The following is a 12,973-nucleotide window of genomic DNA, read 5'->3' on the forward strand; positions in this document are numbered from 1 at the left end:
AATGAATTTTTTTCTTAGATTCTATTAACTACTATGTTACCTAAATGTTTCCATGTGTAAAAACCTTTACTCAGTGTCTATCACTTGATCTCTAAAGAAACTAACCCTTTAGCAAAATAAAATTTCAGCGGCCAGGCTGTGATATCAGATTGCTTTCCATTTGTCCAGCTTTCATGATTCACAAGATAGAAGATAATAACAAAGGTCCTGGTTTGTTCTAATGTTCTATTTCTCATTTTTTGTGAAGCTGGAATTACTGTGACCTGCCTTATGAGGTTTTTGTGATGATTAATTAACACACAGAATGTGATACCGTGGTTCGTATTTCATTATAAATGTCCAATAATGTTAGTGGCGGGATGAGAAAATTAAAGATGTTGAATTCTTCCTCTTCAATATCATGACCTGGGTGACTCTAATTCAAATACTGCCAGACATTATTGAAAATTTTAACCTTGAATACATTTCCTTTTAGTAAAGGATGTTCCAGGATTTCAGAGATTCCAAGAGTTCTGAGTTCCAGGTCTTTGAATTCCTTCTGAGGGATTCCTAGGCATTCACAGCTGGCAGCACTGGCTCTCGCTGGCCCTGGCTCTGCTCTACCTCTTAGCTGTCAGTGCTAACATGCTTATCCTGATCATCATCAATCAAGAGGCAACCCTGCACCAGCCTATGTACTGTTTCTTGGGCATCCTGGTTGTGGTGGACATGGGCCTGGCTACCACCATCATGTCCAAAATTTGGGCCATCTTATGGTTTAATGCTCAGATCATCAGCCTCCCAGAGTACTTTGCTCAGATGTATGTCATACCTTGTTTTGTGGCCATGGAGTCAGGAATTTTTGTCTGTATGGCTATAGATAGATACGTAGCCATTTTCTAACACCTACACTACTCAACAATAATTACTGAATCACTTGTGGTCAAAGCAGCTGTGTTCATGGCACTCAGGAACAGTCTGTCTACCATGCCAGTGCCTATGTTGGCTGCTCAGAAACATTACTGCTCCTGGAACCAAACTGAGCACTGTCTGTGCTCTATTCTTGGAGTCACTAGCCTATTCTGTGACGACAGGACAATCCACAGCATCTAAAAGCTCCATCTGGCCTGAAGACTCATGGGGAGTGACTTGGGTTTGACTGTTTTGTCATATGCTTTGATATTTCACTCTGTGCTAAAGCTGAACTCAGCAGAAGCTGCATCCAAGGCCCTAAGTTCCTGCACTTCCCACCTCATCCTAATCCTTTTCTTCTACACAGTCATCATTGTCATTTCCATCACCCACAGTAGAGCATTGACAGTTCCCTTCATCCCAGTTCTACTCAATGTACTACCCAATGTCATTCCTCCTGCCCTCAACTCCATGGTGTATGCACTCAAGAACAAGGAGCTCATACAGGGCTTATATAACATTCTCACTCTGGAATAAGAGCAGCTAAAGGAGAGATGATGCTCACTTTTCTAATTTCTCAAGATATCTACTGAATACAATATCCAATGTGTCCTTAATGACACTAGAACTAAGAAAAAGGGGCACTTTGTATCTTTTCAGTTATTATAAGGAATCAGTGGCAACAATTGAAACTCAAAGAAAAAGTGACACATATTTGAAGTGTTTGGGTTGAAAGCAAAAATCTTAATAAAAAAGAGCAACATTATGAAGCTTATTGTCTGAAGGAATTAAAGGGAAATGCATGTGAAATATGCTACCTGTAGTTTCTCAGACCTCTCTCTTTTCACATCTTCTTTATATGCATCTCCTGCACCCTTTTTTCTTGCTTCAGAATGTCTTTCTCTATTTCTAGTTCACAACTAAGATAATATTGATTATCAAAATTAATCATATTCATTAGACCAAGACATTTCAGAATCATTTGGAATATTCTTTCCTATTACAAATGCCCAGTGAACCATTCTCATTGTCCATGTCTGGTTGGGGAAATCATTTATGGAATAATTGCTCACTGTCCAAGTGCCATATCTTTCATGCATCACTCAATAAGTGAACCAAATAATGTCCTTAGGATACCAGGAAGACAAGAATTAAAAATTATGAGAATAGTACAATTTTAATGGACTATTAAATATTATAATCTGAATGTCTAATGAAAAACTTTAAGAATATCAACATAAATAGATATCTATATAACTTGGTAAAACTTTGAAAATTATATATGATCAGAGCACCTTCATATTTTGAATTCAGAGCTTCTAGAACTATTAAACTAGTTTGGGGCTTGTGTATTCTAAGGTGATTATCACAGGTTCCATGGTGATAAATTGAGAAGGAATAAAAGGGCATATTTCAGAAAGAGGAGGAACGTTACTGGGGACAATGGGCCCTGAGAAAGTAAAACAGACAAAACATTCAATGTAATTTATATTGGGGTGGGGACACACTCTCATGATTTCACTGTGTATGAAATAGATAGGGAACACCATGACTGAAAAAGTTATCAGGACTGTTTTTCATATTGTCAACATCTATTTTACATTCTTCTTAAAAAATTCTCCATAATTATAACCAAAAGATGGCAATCATGTTCAGGATCTTTTTTTTTTTTTTTTTTGTCCTTCTTTAAGCCTTTTATTCTTCTATCCTAGACTGATCATTTTTTTCAAGACTTCCTTACTTTAAGTCATCCTCCAAGTTCAATCAAACCTCATTTGGTTTCTCTAAGTCATCTCAGAGTCAACTCAAATTCATTTTATATTTCCTGCTCATTGTTTATTTATTAACCCTTCACTCATTTAACTGTTGAATTGACCCAGATGCAAAAATGCTGGTGGTAAAATAGGGTAAAAATAGATATTGATGGAAATAAGTCCTATGCAAAATATGAACAAGAAAATATAATCTAATTACAATACTCACAAACAGAAATTGACACCATGCTTCTTAAAAATTGCCACACTTAGGATTTCAAATTTTCCTTCAATCATTTTGACCACAAAAAGAAAGAATTCTAAATTTTAAGTTTTATAAATGCTTAATGAAAGCCAGTTGTTTTGGGGAGACCACACATTTCTGATACTGAGATAGGAGATATATTAGTTTGCATGAGTCCTAATGTGTATAACACATTGTTATAATTTATGGCATTCCCAATAGCATCTCTGTAATAAAAATAATTGATGTTTCTTGTTTCGTATAGTGTACCTCATAAGACCAAGAAAATAACAAAAAACAAAGATTCAGTAAAAGTCATTTTATGAGGATACAACATTGATTGCATTGTGGTCCTGGTATAAAGTTCTCTATTGTTCTTTCCCCCTTAGGTAAAAGTTGTTAATATATAGATGAATGCCAGAATTGGTTTTCCTTCAGTTAATCCTATAGCACTGTCACATCTACCTGGACTATTTTATATATTCTTGCTTATCAATACTAGTAGGAATTTGGGGTACATCTATTCTAACATGTTATTAATTAAGGGATAATTCATATTTTTTGTCAATCAACTAATTAAATGATAGGTACAGGCTTGCCCTAAGCTAAGTCAAAAGATCTCATTTGCATTATCAGAGAAGCTTGTTAATTCTCATAATATAGCAGTTGTGTCATAGCATATGTGCCTGTTACACACACGTGGATCTCTGAACCAAGCATCCCATGAAGAGATTAACGACTTATTCATCTGTCTATCAGTAGCGTGTTAGCATAATGCCAGACAGATATTGTAAGTTCTAAAGGAATACTTTTTTTTTTTGCTCGGGAAGATTTGCCCTGAGATAACATCTATCACAAATCTTCCTCTTTTTTTGCTTGAAGAAAATTAGCCCTGAGCTAACATCTGTGTCAGTCTTCCTCTATTTTGTATATGGTTGACCACTATAGCATAGCTTGATGAGTGGTATAGATCCATGTCTGGGATCCAAACCCATAAACGCAGGCCACTGAAGTGGAGCATGCTGAACTTAACCACTATGCCATGGAGCTGGCCCCATAAATGAATACTTTTGACTGAAGAAGTAGATTTTCTTCATCTTAAATTTAACAGTCATTGAGTTCTAATTTATATCACAAGTACCATGGTATCTGGTTTGCTATGAGGTTTTAGTTATGTAGCTTCTCCAGAGGGTCCTACTAGCATGGAAGAATTTTGACACTTGCAGGACTGTATCTAGAGATTTATTGAGCCTCATGGAATCACCTGGAGAAAGTGCAAGTCCACCTCTAGATCCTGTCTGATTCATATAGAGCTTTGTAACTGTGTCCTACTTCTGTAAGTGACATGGACTACAAAGAATAAGAGTCAGTACCATGTAAATCAAGGCCATGGGTTGCTATTAGTACATTGTGTTTTAACTTCCTGGGATCTCAGGGTCGTGGATAACAAAAAAGAAGAAAAAAATGCTTCTTACACTGGATCCTCCAATACAAAACAAAGGAATAATTTATATTGTAACAATAAAATCAATTTATGAAGCTTAAATACTGTGTGTCTGATATGATATAGCTTATTTTTCTAATCCAAGTGTAAAATAAAGCACATCTTATTCTCTTCAGGCAAGTATTTTATTAACACTGTTCATTTTATTTGAGCTCTTGTTAAGGGTTTGAGTTCATTCATTAACAACAGGCTAGGGATCAACCGGTGTTTCTTCTTGATAGTTGACCCATAAATCTGGCAATAGTAACATTGAATTATAGATCTTACTAGCACTAGATAGAGATAAAAGCTCACCTGCACCAACGCACAAACTGAGATACGCCTCTAAAATTACGTTGAAAAAACTGTATGTTAAGGGCAGAGCAGCGGATACCCTGAGCCCAGCAAAATGGAGCTTGAGGCCATGAGCAGATACTCCTGCCCAGGGAACCGGGCTGTCTTCCTCCATCTGACCATGGAGTTGTTGGCCATTGGCATGTTCTTCACCGCCTGGTTGTTCGTTTATGAGGTCAGCTCCACCAAGTACATTCAGGATATCCATAAAGAGCTCCTCATCTCTTTGGTGGCCTTGCTTTTCACGGACTTTGGAGTCCTCTTCTTGCTGCTCTGGGTCGGCGTCTACGTATGAGCACCCAAGGGTTCCAACCAGGCGGCTTCACTGAATCCCTGCTTTTGTAAATTATTTTTTTTTACTATTGCTGGAAGTGATCCCCCTGCTGCTCACAATAAAGGCAGATGTGTGACAGTCAAAAAACAAAAACAAAAACAAAAACTGTATGTTAAGTATCTTATCATGACTCTCTTCACCTCTAGATTTAAACTTTCCCTTGAAAGAGACTATAAAACCTTCACAGATGTAAAGTTAGCACATTATATAATGCCAAGCACCTTCTCAATATGCATATATTTTTGGCTAATAGAATATGTTTTCACTATAAATTTGTCATGATTAGTGCATTACCTAGCCCATTGTTGCAATCTGCTAAAATTTTTGAGACACGAATATTAAATTAACTTAAAAACTCAAAGATTGTTAATTTATTTTTAAGTAATATCTTAATTGAGGTATAACAAACACACAGAAGACAACATGAGTCATGACTACACAACTCGATGAATTATCGTGAGGAGAACACAAATCAGGACAAGAAATGTATTTTCACAGCATCAGAATTGCTCCACCTATGTGCCCTTGCAGTTATTAACCTAATTGTGACCAGTCTCTTGACTTCTATCCACATTGAATACTTTTTGAACTTTATATAAATGCCACCTTGTTATTAATTGAACAGTCTATACATAAACCTTTGTTAATTCTCATACTGCAATAAATGCTATTATCCATAATTCCTGAAATTACTGTATGACTGTTGTGTGCTTTGTGGTTTCTTTTGTAATCTTTTCTTAGCAGCAATTTAGAGGAAAGTAAATAATTGAGTCAATATTTCCCATTTAATATTTGAGTAATATAACTTGTTTCATTTTTCTCCTTCATAGCCAGTAGTTGTTTAAGATAAAAGAAAGAGTGCACTAGTTAGAAACTTTGGCTCTGGGATCAGACAGACCAGGTTTCAAGCCCTAAATTGGCCTCTTATTATCTGTATGATTCTAAAATAGTTGTTAAATCTCTTTGAACTTCATCCTAAAATTGCGGATAATAATGTTCTGTTTTATCCAACTGGTTAGTATTAGTACATACTATAAATAAATTAAATACTGAACATCTCTCTTTGGGTAAGTGGTTTCTCATACAATAGTCAGATTTAGAAGAGACGTTATCAAGGAGTTCTCCCAGAAACAGACCTGAGGTAAGAGTTTGACTTAAATGTTTTATTTTGAAGATGATACTGGGAAATATTGATGTGAAGGGATGTAAGACAGGGAAGAAAAGGAAGTCAACACAAGGCATGTAAGTAAGAAGGTTATTGGCTGTGGGTAAATGGGCTCAGTACCTCTGGGGGTTTTTTGGATAATGTTATGAGACACATATTATCATTTTCCAACAATAAGGTGAGAAAATTTGAGTATTTGCCCTCCATTTCCCAATAATGGGATTTAGGTGACTTAATTCCTGGTTACGTCTGGATTTCCCTGCTTGATATCTGAAGAAAGCTCTCAAGCAGAGTCATAGCTTGCACTCAGACACTGTAGGGACCGTGAGTGCCAAGTGACTATGGGGGGAGTAGCAACAGCATCTAGTATATTTGATCACTTGCAACATCCAACACTATCGGGTCCCACATTATATTAACCCTAGTTTTTCATGGCTTTTTTTTTTCTGCTTTATCTCCCCAAACCCCCCCCCCCCGTACGTAGTTGTATATCTTAGTTGTGGGTCCTTCTAGTTGTGGCATGTGGGACGCCGCCTCAACGTGACCTGATGAGCAGTGCCATGTCTGTACCCAGGATCCGAACCCTGGGCTGCCACAGCGGAGTGCAAGAACTTAACCACTCGGCCATGGGGCAGGCCCCTTCATGGCTTTTTAAAGTTAGTAGCCAAAGTTTCTTTAAAAAGCAAGTCAATTTGCAACTGGAGAGTCAATGGGAGAAAATACAAACCCACTGCTGTAGTTGATCCTGAAGCCATAAATGATAACCATCATGTCCCTATTATACATTCTATTCTAGATTTCCCTCACCTATGGCTGGAAGGTCAGTTAGTTTAGGCTTTTGCACTGGCAAATATCCTACAAGTTTATCCGTGAGGGGACTAAGATGCTAGGTTTTTATGCCATTTTTAGTATTTTTAAGCTATATCTGCCCATTGATAGTCACCAGATATTGGAAGCACCAAGAGGTCTCTCATTGAACTCTCCTTGCTTCCAGACATTATCTTCCCACCACCATTATGTAGAAGCAAACATATTTCCTCATGATGAACCTAGGTCAAGTATTTCTTCCAGCAGAGTCTCCTTTCTCTATTTCCTACTCTATAGGCATGGTGAGCCACACTTACCAAGTAGTAGCTATAGTTTCAGATACTGTGTCCTCTGGTAGAAGAGGCCCCTACTCTTGAAAATTGGAACGTATTACCAGTAGAGGCTAAAGTGAGAGAAAGAAAAACGTGGGCTACCAGGCGTAATAACAATTAAGGCTACTTCTATTTCTACCCTTTGGCTTCTGAATGCTGTGGTTTAGTTATCAAAGACAGAAGACCGTGTGATTCCTCTACTTCAAGTATCTGCCACATACTGAAGGACAGTCTCTCAACTCCACAGAATGTCATTATTCAATTTCTGCCTTGCTCCATTTTCTAAGAATTAAAAAAACTGCCCCTTTTAAAATCCTTTTGCTGAGATGCCTCACAGTTTCACACAGTTTTCTGAGTGTCGCAGCAAGTATTAAATCCAACTTAGTTGGACTGCAAGTGTGTTTCTAATGTGTTTGTCTGGAAGGCATTGACAACCTTAAGCAAATGTCAATGTTTACATTACCAATAATGGAATAAACTGATATCATATGCCTTTAGTGTGATGCACTGAGGACTAAAAATGTGATATATATTCCAAAAATGTATAATCTGAATCTAACCATGAGGAATCCTTAGACAATCTGAGAGTCACTCTACTAAAAAAACCTTCAAAAATGTCAATTTTATAAAATTCAAAGAAATTCAGAAAAAACTATCTCAGTTTTTACATAAATTACACTTCTGGATATATGCCCAAAAGAAGAAAAGAGCACTTATATCCACAGAAACGTATGTAAAGACTATTCAAGATAGTCGGTAATGTCCCCAAATTGAAAACAATTTCTATCAATGACAGAATGAAAGAATGAAGAGAAAGAGAGAGACAGAGAGAGAGAGAGAATGAGACAGAAAGAGATAAAGAACATTTACATATATAAAAATTAATAAAAATATATACTATTTATATTTATTTAGTATTTTATATATAAAAAATTATAATACTACACAGCAACGAATAATAATGAAGTACTGCTGTACAAAGCAAATGGATGAGTCTCACAAACTTACTGTTGCGTGAGAGATGCTAGACATAAAAGGGTGCATGTCGTGTTATTTCCATGAAATAAAGTTGAAAAAAACAAAACATAAGGAAATCCATGATGCTGAGGTCAAGACTGTGGTTGTCTTTGGAGTTGCTGTGAAAACCATTACAATGCTGGAAAGATTCTATACTTAAGTATGGGTGCTGGTGAGTTAGGCATACTTAAGACTTGTGCACTGTACTCTATGCAAGTTATACCTCAAGCTAAAGAAGAGGAATGAAAGGAAGACCTCACAGAAATGGTTGATGAGCAATTCTCAAAAATTATTGATCTTATTATTCAATTGACCCCATTAAAAGTTACTGAAACCCTAAAGAGTTTTTGCTTATGTGGTTAATAGTGTTGAAAATTAAATATTAACAGTGTTGAAAATTAAAACAGAAATATTGTGTTAATTAATTTTAAAATAGCAATAATAAATCTACTATGTTACTATAAAATGTATTTCCATGAAAAATAACTATGCATTTCAAAACCAAAAATAATGTAAAATCATATTATTTTAATTGTTTGCAAGTATTTTAATGTCTGACTTTCTAGATTACAGCTAGATGCTCACATTTGCTTCTGCATGCAACCTGTTGAAATATGTGTTTTGTACAATACTTATGAAGAAAATATGACCTCACAGAGATATAGAGCTGGAAGAGGGAGGAATTGAGTTTTTAATAACTTTTTCAGTTAACTATGGATATTCTCCTTTGATGCTACATGCGAAATTGACAATAGTTGACTAAAGATTACTTGCAATGTAGAATCTGAAACCATATCAACAGACTTTTGGTATTCTGTTGCATTAAAACCCATTGGTCTATCTTGCTTTGGAATTAATCTTTACACATTTATCATTCTGTAGCAGCAAATATTTATCATTTGGAAATATTGGCTCATTGAGTTATGCACATCTTCCAAGTGCTGACATAGTTTATTTCCCAATAATAATCACACATCATGTGGACTCTTGAAAACTCCTTTGCATATTAGTTATAGAATGAAACTGAAAAAGGAAAATAGTGCCTAAATATCACTATGAAAATTGTTGTGACATCACAAATTCCCTGAAATGGTCTTGAGGTCCACAAGGGTCTGTGGACAACAATCCAACAAGTGTTGCATTAGATGTTCTAGAGGTAAAAGTGGAGGAAATGGGAGATACATCACTGATGATCAGTGAGCCAGGAAATAGAGATTATTGAGCTGAGAGATTATGTGGAGAAATTATATCCAAGACACTTTCAAACACCTGTTATTTGTGAACATTGTTTATGTAGTATCCATGGCTAAGCTTCATAAATAATCTTATTCCATAGACAAAAACTGATATCACTGAATAACTGCAGAAAAATAAATTGATATTCAGAAACACCATAGATGTTTTGAGTCATGAATTGCATTTATTACTTTTGATGGATAATCTATTTATTATATGTATTCTTTATTTCTTGAGTAAATTGGTCTACACAGCATTTTACAATATGTTTACTAAATGCCTTTCTTTTAAAATCCATGACTGCCATTTTTACCTGTATATATATATTATCTGCATAATTGATAAACTGAATTTAGCTTCAAAGATGCCCAGGCTGGAAAACATCCTGAAATGCCATTTTATTTCTTATCTGCAAGGAGGATTACTAGAGATTCTGTTGATATTAAAAAGATAGTAATGGAATATCATGAACAAGTTTATGCCAGTAAATTTTTCAACTTACATGAAATAAACATGTTCTTTGAAATACAAAACTACCAAAGCTCACTTGAGAAGAAATAGATCACCTGAATAGAACTATATCTATTAAAGAATTCACTTTACAGTTAAAAACCTTTGCGCAGGGAAATCTCCAGTCTTAGATGACTTCACTGATAAATTCTCTTAACTATTTAAGGAAGAAATAATACAAATTCTACACAGACTTTTCCGGAAAAGAGAAGAGTAAGCATTACATCCCAACTCATACTATGAGCCACATTTATCCTTATACTCAAACTAGACAAATACAAGAATAAATATCCTTCAAAGAAATAGATCCAAAATATTAAACAAAATTTTAGCAAATTAAATTGAACAGTATATTAAAAGCTTAATACATCAAACTGGATAAGATCCAGTTTGGTTTACCCCAGAAATACAAGGTTGTTTTAACATTCAAATATCAATTAGTGCAATTCACTATATTAACAAGTAACAAACCACAAATGCCCATGTAACTGATCACCTCAATAGACACAGAAAAAGCATCTGACAAAATGCGGCCTGCCCGTCACCGCAAACCTTGAGTATGCTAACAACGTCAGAGAATATAGCACAAAATCTATATGAACCATTGGGAGTCACAGTGGGTTTGCTCCCTAACAACTAACGCAGAAGGTCAGCATTACAGGAAGCTAGATGAAGGGGATAGACTTTATTTGAGACATTGTTTTCCCCACACTTTCCCTTAAGAATACTGGTTCCATCTTTGAAGCTCTTGAGTGGGAATGAAGCTGCAGAGCCTTTGTCATGGCTGTGTTATTTGCAAGCGCTGAGCAGGCCCTCTGTAGTCTCAACTGGGGTCTAAGTAATTTGATTTACTGGCAGTTCCTATAAAAGAGCAGTGCTGGGGCAGAGATGATGGGAGATTACCTGAGGGGCTGGTTTACCTAGGTTGTAGAAAACAAGAAATGTTAAAACTCAGACAGCAATGAGGCTTTTTCTCTGAGGTGTAACAATCACAAGACTTACCTGTAGTATTCACAGCCTAGAACTTGCTCTTCATCTCTCTCTTCCTCTGCCTCGGACTGTAGTTTGCTATCCAAGGTACTTATTGTCCTAAGGAAATATGAGGACAGGATAAAAAATAAGAAAATAATAAGTCCTATGAAATAAAGACAGTGAACTAAACAAACCATATCATAAGAACTAGAATTAATGGGCTAGACAGAATAACCATTAAAGATAAATTAACAATGTTTAGCATGTAAGGACAAAATAATTATCTGTTAGGGGGCCAGCCCAGTGGCGAGGCAGTTAAATCTGCACGTTCCACTTCGGTAGCCCAGGGTTTGCCAGTTCAGATCCCAGGTGCAGACATGGCACCACTTGGCAAGCCATGCTGTGGTAGGCATCTCACATACAAAGTAGAGGAAGATGGGCACAGATGTTAGCTCAGAACCAGTCTTCCCCCCCAAAAAGAAAAACAATTATCTGTTAAATTAATAAAAGCATTAATGTCCTCAGAGACTTAATGGAAGATATTGGAAATAAGAAGTTGGAACATAAAGTTATAATAAAGAACTAATTGTTTTAAAAAATAAAATAGTTGATATAAGGCATCCAGTGGATGAGCTGAATAGCTGAACAAATGGAACTGCATAGCATATTAGTAAGCTGGATCAGGCCAAGGAAATTTCCCAGTCATGTTAGATAGTGGTCAGAAGATAAGGAAAGAAAGAGGAGAAAATTAAGAGACAATGTGCAAAGATATTAAAATGCAAATTTGGTCTAATAAGAGTCACGTAAGGAAATAAATTAATGGAAGGAAAACATACTTGAAAAAATAGAAATTGAGAACTGCTGATAAATTTTAACAACGTAAGACTGCAGACTGAAAGGTCTTATAGAGATACAAATTACATGTTAAAAGATAAAAGCACCTGGATATACTAGTGATATCAGAAGAAAAGAGTCTAAAGGCTGCATGCAGATCTCCTCAGGGGAAATCCTAAACAGGCTCTGAGATTCCGAAATTTGCCGGTGGTATTTTGGGGAATTGAAGTTGAAACTCAAAGGACGGAAATATAAACAAAAGTAAACCAGAGTAGCAATTTCAGTAATGAACCAGAAAATCATGAAGAAGAAAAATTAGCATTATGTATTGAGGTTTTAAAGACGGCCATGAATTCTTTCAACTTCTCCCACAAAGTTAGTCCAGTTTCCCTCTTCGTGAATCTAGGCTGGTTTTTGTGACTCAGTCATAACCAAAATAATGTGGCAGAAGTGGTGCTTATAATAAAATATGTGTAGAAAATAAAAACCTGCAAAAAAACTAAAAATCTTTGGACAGAATTCAAATGGGAACTCACTCTACCATATATTAGTATATATTACAAAGCAATAGTAATAAAAGCATTGTGGCATCGCTCTAAATAAAGTCAAATACACCAATAATGGAACAGAAACAGAATCATATATGTATGAGACTTGGTACATAATAAAGCTGACATCTCAAATCACTGGAAAAATGATCAATTATCTCTATACGGAGAAAAATTAAGTTAATTATGTATTTAGCACTATAAACAGAAGTGGTATTCAAAAATACTTAGTAATATTTAGTAACTCAGCACTTCCATCAAGAAGACAGGAAGTGTTCAGGCTGTGCACTGGAGCTGGGCCACAGTGGGCCCAACTCTGCTGACATTATGCTACTACTTGATGGACCATGGGAGGTCTAGGAGATAACTTGAGTGTGGCCAGGGTAGTGTTGAGGGTGCCTGGGGCCTCAAAGTAGGAGATATTTATAAAAAGAGCATGACAGTACTTCGTATTTTTGCAGCTGGTGTACTATAGCAGTGCATAATAACTTA

At 35.9% G+C, this 12,973-nt stretch overlaps 2 pseudogenes; both read left to right on the forward strand.

The window, feature by feature from the left end:
• Window positions 524-1,428, forward strand: OR56B48P (olfactory receptor family 56 subfamily B member 48, pseudogene; annotated as a pseudogene).
• On the forward strand, window positions 4,782-5,094 carry LOC100054666 (transmembrane protein 258 pseudogene; annotated as a pseudogene).
• The last annotated feature ends 7,879 nt before the right edge of the window (window positions 5,095-12,973 follow it).

This window comes from Equus caballus, chromosome 7 (genome assembly GCF_041296265.1).
Source record: "Equus caballus isolate H_3958 breed thoroughbred chromosome 7, TB-T2T, whole genome shotgun sequence".
Lineage (NCBI taxonomy): Eukaryota > Metazoa > Chordata > Mammalia > Perissodactyla > Equidae > Equus > Equus caballus.